General features: G+C 33.9%; 1 long non-coding RNA gene across 1 annotated transcript; it reads left to right on the forward strand.

Annotated features, from left to right (window-relative positions):
- The first annotated feature begins 5,309 nt into the window (after positions 1–5,309).
- LOC145793139 (uncharacterized) lies at positions 5,310–6,511 on the forward strand. Its single transcript, XR_014333750.1, has 3 exons — positions 5,310–5,378; positions 6,228–6,377; positions 6,461–6,511. It is a non-coding gene; the product is annotated as an uncharacterized LOC145793139 (long non-coding RNA).
- Positions 6,512–8,739: the final 2,228 nt, after the last annotated feature.

An 8,739-nucleotide genomic window follows, 5' to 3' on the forward strand; every position in this document is an offset into this window, starting at 1 on the left:
ATCTCAAGGAGACAATGTAAATTCCATCATTGCAGCTACATCAAATATTCTTGGTCCATTGCAAAAAAGGCCATCAAATTAAGTTTAAGAGCTGAAATCTAGCACTTCATAGAATGTTTAAGTGAAGTACAAGATCATTTTTGCTAACCTAAAATCAAGATAAACTGTAAAAGCCAAAACACATGGAGCACGAAAAGTGACCTGTTTGGACACGGAGGCTTTTGCAAGCAACATGATGTCCCCATAGGAATGAGATGTTTGTACAGTTAGTGCAACCAGGCAAGACTCGGCAATCTAGGATTCAATCCAAGACCAAACTAGAGATATGTTGTCCTGCAAACCAAACAAGTCAAGTGTTAGTTCAACTTTTTGTAACAGAGTTAGTTAGGTAGATATTTTAGTTAGATATTTTGTAAGCATGTGGAGTGTATATCATTTTAGATTTTGCAAATTTCCAGTGGGAACTTTGTTATACATGGTTCTGCCCTTAAGAATCAAGGCAATACACCAACAGCTACTAAAAGAATACAAAAGGGAAAAATTTCCCAAACTAAAGACGTACAATAGGAAACTATTCCTTCAATTGTAATAAGTTGACATAGTGCACACAAAAGACACGAGGGCTATTGCATGTGCAGTTACACACAATTTTAATAAGTTGTTTTTCCTAATCAATAACAGTAAGTGACCAATGAAAGTATGCTATTATTGGTTTGGGCATATTATTATCAAACATATGGCGAGCAAAAGACAAAATTGTAGCAAAACAACAAAACAAAGACAATACATAGGCTGAGCCAAATATTAAATAGAATTTGGGCAATAACAAGCATCAATCTAATATAGAAGCATAGAAATCAAGTAATGACATCTCCATAGAAGACAAAGAAACAGCAAGCCAAATAATTACATACCAGATTGTTTGGATTTGCAGCCAAATAATCATACAGAGTTTAGCCCAATGCAAACTGCAGAATAAAGGAAGATACAACACTCAAACGAACATTCATTGTAAGAAATTGAACAATTTATTTGATAAACTAGAGAGTAATTTGCAGCAAAGAAATTGAACAATTTACACTTCTTAATATCTCATGACTTGAGGAACAAGCTTGGGTGAAAAGTACACCGCGTAATCTGTAGCGGCACACTGCCTAATCTGTTGTTTAAGCTCATTTAAAGTTCAATCAAACCAGACCCTCCAAAACCAATAAACAAAACCCATCTGGTCAATGATAACTGATGCATTAACAGTTCCCAATTTAGCAAAGCAAATGCAAAGATCACAATTTTCACATCTTAAATTTATCCCTCCTAAGCACCATCTTCTTAATCTTTAAGAGCACAACAACAACTTAAGCAACTAAATACATACTTTAGCATAGGCCTTATATGCTAGATACACATTTCTATTTCCTTACAATTACCAGACCTCAAACTCAAAGGGCCTGAAACATGGAGGAAAGATTTTTTTACCTAAAGTATACTAACACAAGAACATGGCATAAACTCGGCCAGTGGCCAGCAATCAACCATCTCATTATTATGAAGTCACACAAGGCATCAAGCATATCATCTCACATCAGTCATTCTTTTCAATAATAAATTGCAAATGGTTGCTAATCAGGGTCCATCAAACTCCCATCCAAGCCATCAATGCCATACTTGATAGGAAAATGGCTCTGAGAATTAGCTCTATCAAGTATAATGAGTAGAATGCCCAAAAAATTAAGATCCTATCAATCAGTTATTCGACTTGATGGTGTATGCTCAAAAAATTAAGATAAACTCACAAATGTAATGAAGAAACAATATTTTTAACTTCTGATGCATTCCTGAGTTAGTCCTAAGAATTCTTGCTACTGCTATTTTCATATTCTTCTAAATATAATTCCTAATCCCTAAACATTTCAATCCCAATTAATTTCCGGGTCACAAAAGAATAAAGAATGACACAAAGATGAAGGTGAATATGGTCTCACCGATGAACATAATGAACTCCTCAAATGTACTGAAGAAAACAAGAGAAAATTATTTCACATCTTAACCGTCTAAAACAATATAGGAGAAGAAAACCAAGAACAAAAACACAAAAGAGACAAAATACTAACAATTTACATCATATGAAAGTAAAGCAATTAAAAAAGAACAATAGTTATCAAGCTGTTACTTTGACGTTGAAAATAAGAAACAAAAAAAAAAACTTCCTTGTAACTAACAGCGTTTCCAAAAATGCAAGTTAAGCAGGAAGAACCATTTCCTTTATTCGAATAACTACCCAATGAAAACTTGACATATATATGCTTTCACCCAATTCTCCTTCACTCCAATTCAACATACTTTTGTTGCATTCCTAAATCTTAAAATTTATAATTAATCAAAATTCTAAAACATAATTAATATATTAAAATTAAAATCAAAGCATAAAGAATAAATCGTTTACAAATACATCCATAAATACGTAGACATCAAGCATGGGGACAAAGGCTTGAATTTTTCGAAGAAGTGAATGAACCTTACCCGAGAGTTGACTGACTGAATCTGTAGCAACCTTACCATCTTCAACCAATTTGGTCTGTGAACTACTCGTCTTAGTATGCATTCGCCTCTTGAAATTTTGTTAATTTGGTCCCAGTTTCATTTTGTTAATTGGCATAAAATTCTGTTTGAAAGAGCTTTGATTGATGGGAATTTATCTATGTTTTGCAGGAGGTCTATCTGCCATATTAATTTGTCAAAATAAGGCCCTACACTACACAAGGTATTGGAATCTACCAGTAGAATGAATGTTTTACATTTTTTCTGATTAAATCCACTTGAGGAAGTGAAATATTTTATGGTAGATATGGTATTACTTCCAGCTATGTAATTAAATACTCCTTTCTTCAATAAACCACATCATAGAATAATACAAAATTTGTTTTCACTTGTCTGTTTTGAACATAAAAATCATTGTGTTATGCAACTTGTTCCAAGGAAGATCAGCTGTTAATTTTGGTGGCTGGTAGTTAGAATGCCTCTTTATTCATGGTTGAGACACCAACAGATTTTCTATTTTCTATTTTCGAGGACATATTAGCAAACAGTTGGTGTACATAATTTACACATAAATTAAATTAAAGAAAAAGAACAACATAGAAACCATACACCGACACAACTTGTAAGGCATGGAAGCAGCTATCTACACAACTTGTTACGGTTTTGAAATCAAAGCCCCAATGGCACAACTATCTTGGGTAGCTATGGATATTAATTTTGACTGATAAAAAAAAATTAATAACAGATATTCAATGGTTAGGGTTTTGAAATCAAAGCACCAACGGCACATTTGGATGAAGCTTAGAGTTAGCAACAAACCTGAACTACAGAAAAGAGTTCTCGAAAAAATTCGATTCGACTGGAAGGGAAATGAAAAGACGATGACTAGGTCTTTGCTCACAAACCCATAGTGGAGACATCCAGAGAGTGAGAGCTTGTGAAGAAGATGTCGACATGGTTGAAGCCCGGATAGCCGACGAGGCTGATAGTCCTCGGAAGCTTCGGCTATGGCAGAAGAGAAGAGGGAGGAGAAGAGCCAACAAAAGGGCCAAACACGGCTGATTCAATTTTGCTTCCCCTTGTAACCAGTTACACCGGTTGCCTATTTGAGAGTTAAATTATTTAAATAATTTAGTTATGACTTGATTATGAGGTAATATGGTATAAATAAATAATTGAATATAACTAAGTTATGAGTCAATATGATAGTAATTATGACTAATATAGTATTGGTTATGACATTAAATCATATAAGTTCATAACTAAATGTATGGTACATCTAAATGGATCATTTATTTGCATTGAGGTACAAATTACAGCAGATGATTCAAATATGAAGTTGTAGGGTTCTAGTGACAACTTGATTGTGAGGGGTAGGAAAACATGTTATATATCAGAAACTATGTTTCATCATTTGGTCACAACTTAAGAGAGTGTTTCAACTATTCACTGTATGTGCTGCAACAATACTTTGTAACATAAATAAATAAAGAAGAGGGGAGGGGGCTTATGACTTGTGAGCTTGAAGAATTTTTTCTCAAGTAAAAGGGTTATTTTCATTGTAATCATGTTGAAGATGATCCTTTTAACATACATCCACATAAAACCAATAATTAACTCTATTTACATCTTCTCTGTACCTGGTCAGCGACATCTAACCCAATTGTAATTATGCATTATTTTCAGTATTGAAGTTTTGTAATATTTCATTCTTTCTAATTTAAGTTGAGCTATAGTCTATCTGTGTGTATTCTTGGTATGTTCATATATTTGCTACAGAATAATATGATATCATGATGTTCTTTAGCATCATCTTGGTGCTTTTTTCTAATAAAAAAATTCCTTATTCATCACAATATATATATATATATATATATCATGATGTAGACATTTTTTAATCAAAGCTCAAAACTTCACTTTTTTCAGATTTAGTTTGTGGCATGAAAAGAAACAAGTTTACAGCCACCGAGAGGGATCGGATTTCTTCTGTCTTAGAGTGGGCATTTGTTCGCCTTGAAGCATGGTTTCAATGGTTTAATACTACGCAATTAGGTAAATCTGGAGTTTTATTTTTATTTTTATTTCTCTCTCGTTGGGTGATTAATTTTTGAGAAATGTTAGGGATACTAACAGTTTTATCAACACACTTACAAGTTTATGCAGGTCCCATGCCAAGTGATGGTAGATCCATTAAAGCTTATGAGTTGTGTTAGTAATAAGATTGTTAGTTGAATATCCCTAGCATTGTTAATTTTTTCCATTTGGAGATATCACTGGAAAACTCTACCACCAATCCAAAATTGGGCATTCCAATGGATGTTGCCCGTCTCCTCTAGACGTCTTGATGATAGGATAAACTTTCCACATTTCACATCATATTGATCTGTCAACAATGTGTCTGATGGACCCTGCTACCCCTTTAGTCAGACATTTTAAACCATGAATAGCAAAGAAGTGAGCAAAAGGACGAATGGTTATTCATGTAGCCAAGCAAAGTAAGATCCTTGCGACTCTGTTGAGTTTGACTATATAGAGAACGCATTCACAATTTATTTTTTCTTTCATTTTGAATATTTTTCTTTTTTTCTATTATTAGTAGAATTTTGTTCTTTGTTGCTAATCAAAAAAACAAAAACAAAAAAAGGACATTCACAATTCCTGCAAAATATGTTTCAACTTGGATCATTATTTCTGAGAAAGATAAGATATATGCTGATATGTTTCTTACTTCTGTGAGTATTTTCTTTTCTAAGTCAGTGCTTTGATTAACAGGCAAGAATATGAGCAGCTATTTTTGGCATGGAAGAGACAACGCAACCATGCGCGAATTAAATCCTAAGGTTCCACTCCACATGATTTAATGAAATTTCCGGAATAATTAAATACAGCCCTACTAAGGACACCAACTTTTCCCCTGTCCTCTCATTGTGATGGGGGCAGTGATAAAGGCTGTGAAAAAATGTGGTTTTTGTGATCTTTTCCAATTAAATATGCTCGTTATTTCCTTTTACTTATGGGCTTTTAAACAGGGAATGATATTCAATATTGGGCATGATATGGAATATGAGTTCTCAAGCAGTATTTTTTGGTTCAAATATTGGGAGTTGTGTAGTCCTGTACACTAGTAGGATCTCTATTTCTTTCTCTTTTTTCCTTTTTTGAGAAGAAAAATTATTAAAAAAAATTTAAAAAAAACACATAAAGGGGCGCAGCCTCTGTACATGATGTATACAAGTCAACTAAAGCCAATCCATAAGGTTGAGCTGAATCAGATCAAAATTGATCCTAATCAATATGCTGTAGGAATCCCTTAATCAGTGCACCTGCTCTAACCTATCAAACTTATGGGTTCACCATATATCTACCTAAGCCATTTTTGTTCTTCTTCCAACATTCTGTTCTTTTTCACTCATCCTCTAACTTAAAAACCTTACAAAGATTGTTTCTTCTAATCCAAAAGGAAACAAGAGTATCATAATCAACTCATTGAAGAACCTTTGAAACCACTAGCTGTGTAACTAGATGAAGTACACGAATGCTGGTGATTCTGGATCTCCAATCATAGTTTATTCCATCTATTTATCCAATTGTTCCCCTTTTAGTAACATTACCAATGTTTAAAACAGATTTATTCATCAAACACACCAATGGTTGTGTTACCATATTAACATTGTCACTGGAATGTCCAGACACTGACCTCTGGGTTGGATGATTATCCATGTGCGTCGCACCCAATTGAAGATGAACGTCATTTGGATCTTAGATGTTGGATGTTTCTTGCAGCAGATTGCATGCATTCAATCTCAAAGCTTCTTCAGAAGGAACATGAACTCGGGAAGGTATGACAATAGGAATAGACATTTGCATCTCGGGGTTCATGTCTTGCCATATTAAACCTCCAAATGGAAATAATGCAGGAAAGGAATATGATTCAACAGCTAAGCTGCTCTCGAATTTTGAAATCCTAAATCAGGTTTGTGCAAAGTTCATTATGTTATCTAGCATTATTTCTTGTTCTTCTAGAGCTTCTATAATCTTTTGTAATTGGTGATGCCTTTTTTTTTTTTTTTTTGGTAGTTCTATAATTGGGTAGAAAGCAAAAGAAAAGTTTATAATTATTTGGAAATCTTCTTTGCTGCAATTCATTTGTATTCTATCAAAAAATTATTTCCAATTCAATATGAACTGATGTTTCAAGAAGTTAAATAAGGTGCTTAATGTTTATGCATATGCACTTTGATGATGCACATGGAACTTAATTGGATTTTGGAAATCACACGGTAAAGGTATGCTCCTTGCCCATTTATTATTCCTTTTAGATTATGGTACCACTATCCTATATTCAATTGAAAAAGTCTAGGATCACAAAATCGGACACAATTGATCAATTTTTGTGTATGTAGAACTCGTATTCAACTTATACACAATAATTACAATTCACGAAATTATTATATGCAACTGAACCATAATATAAAATGCTAAGAACTGTTTACATTGTCATAGTCTTAAAAAATGATTAATTCTTCCAGGTTCGTTTGATTTGGTGAGAAGTAATGGGAAACAACCATTATGCAAGTCGAGAGCTCGTCCAGGAAGCTTTAGAACAGCCAAGATTGAGGTTTGTTCCTCATATTGGCTATGTTTGCCTTTTGCCATTTGTGGCGAAGATTATTCCACTTGTAAGTTGCATGAAGGATCTCATCACGAAGCAATGTTTTCTCAATCTATTTGTGCTTCTGTTTAGTGTTTCTTACCTCTACACTGTCGTAGTATGAAGCTCTGATTCAACAAAAAAAATCCCCATTCCTTCATTTGGGTTGTGTTTGGATCTTGGATTTAGGTGGAGATTTGTGTAGGGAAAGGAAATGAGAAGAGAAATGTGAATGGAATACGAGCTGATGTTATTTCACATTTCCATTCCTTTTCCCTCAGCAAATCACTAACCAAATCCATGATCCAAATACAGCCTTAATGTTATTTTCAATTGGTGATTACATATCATTCGCATTTACAAATACACATACAGGACTCAACGATCCTAGAACAACAGCTGAATCTCATTTCAAACCGGAGCATTTTATGGACTGATTATGGACTCCGCTCTCTTTCCAAAACAAGGTGATGGAAGTTTCTCAAGTAGTGCATCATTTATGAGCTCCTTTATCCATACATCTATTCTATTATATAAAACACACGATCAACTTGGTGTGAGCGCTTATGTCACATATTTTCTCATGCCCAAATTCCCACCTATGTAACTGCGAAGTTTCTTATTTCAATTTTTTTCTCCTCCATCTACATTTAAATTTCTTTTTTCATAAGATGGTGACAACTGTCTTCTATTTCTGCACACGCATTCACTTGTGTGCTCAACTTCTAGTGTATGTTGTTATTTGCATGATATCATGTTTATTCTAGAACTACTAAAGAAATTAATTTGTGAAACTCCTCTTGTATGCCAAAGCTCAATGTACATGAAATACAACACGGAGCATGATGCACCCTATTGGAGAGGCCAAATTTGGATGAACATCAACTACATGATTCTTTCCTCGCTTCACCATTACTCTAAAGGTACACAAATACAAACATAGATTTATCTATTGTAAATTAAAAATAAAAATAAAAAAACTCTGATTTTCAATAAAATCTGAACGCATGGCATTGACACGTGCAAAAAATGGACCGTATAGAGACAAAGCCAAGATCATCTATAATGACTTGAGGAGCAATTTGATTAGGTAAGTGGTATGATATTTTTAGTTCTTAATCAATGCCTCTGATCTAAACTCTTCAGTCAATTCTGATGAGTATTGTTCATTTCTATTATGGCAAAAACGTTGTGAAGAATTACCAGCAGATACGGTATTTCTGGGAACAGTTTGATCAAAAGAAAAGTAAGGGGAAAGGTGCACGCGTATTTCCTGGCTGGACATCGCTCGTGTTGCTGATCATGGTAGAAGCTTATAGTGAATGCTCGGAACTTGGGACTCAATTTTGTAATTTTCTAAGAAAATTATAAAGTCATTAGAGGATAAAGAAGACCACAAACAAATCAACTTGTTAGTTCTGTATAATCTCTCCAATTCAAGATATGCACTATACTTATTGTCGCAAGTTAATTTGAAAGGTAAGGTTTGAAGTTATTGGTTGTGATATGTGGATGATGTTATTGAGAGTTTGTAATATCCTCCTCTCTCA

Source organism: Camellia sinensis, chromosome 6 (genome assembly GCF_055761805.1).
Source record: "Camellia sinensis isolate YWXY chromosome 6, ASM5576180v1, whole genome shotgun sequence".
NCBI lineage: Eukaryota > Viridiplantae > Streptophyta > Magnoliopsida > Ericales > Theaceae > Camellia > Camellia sinensis.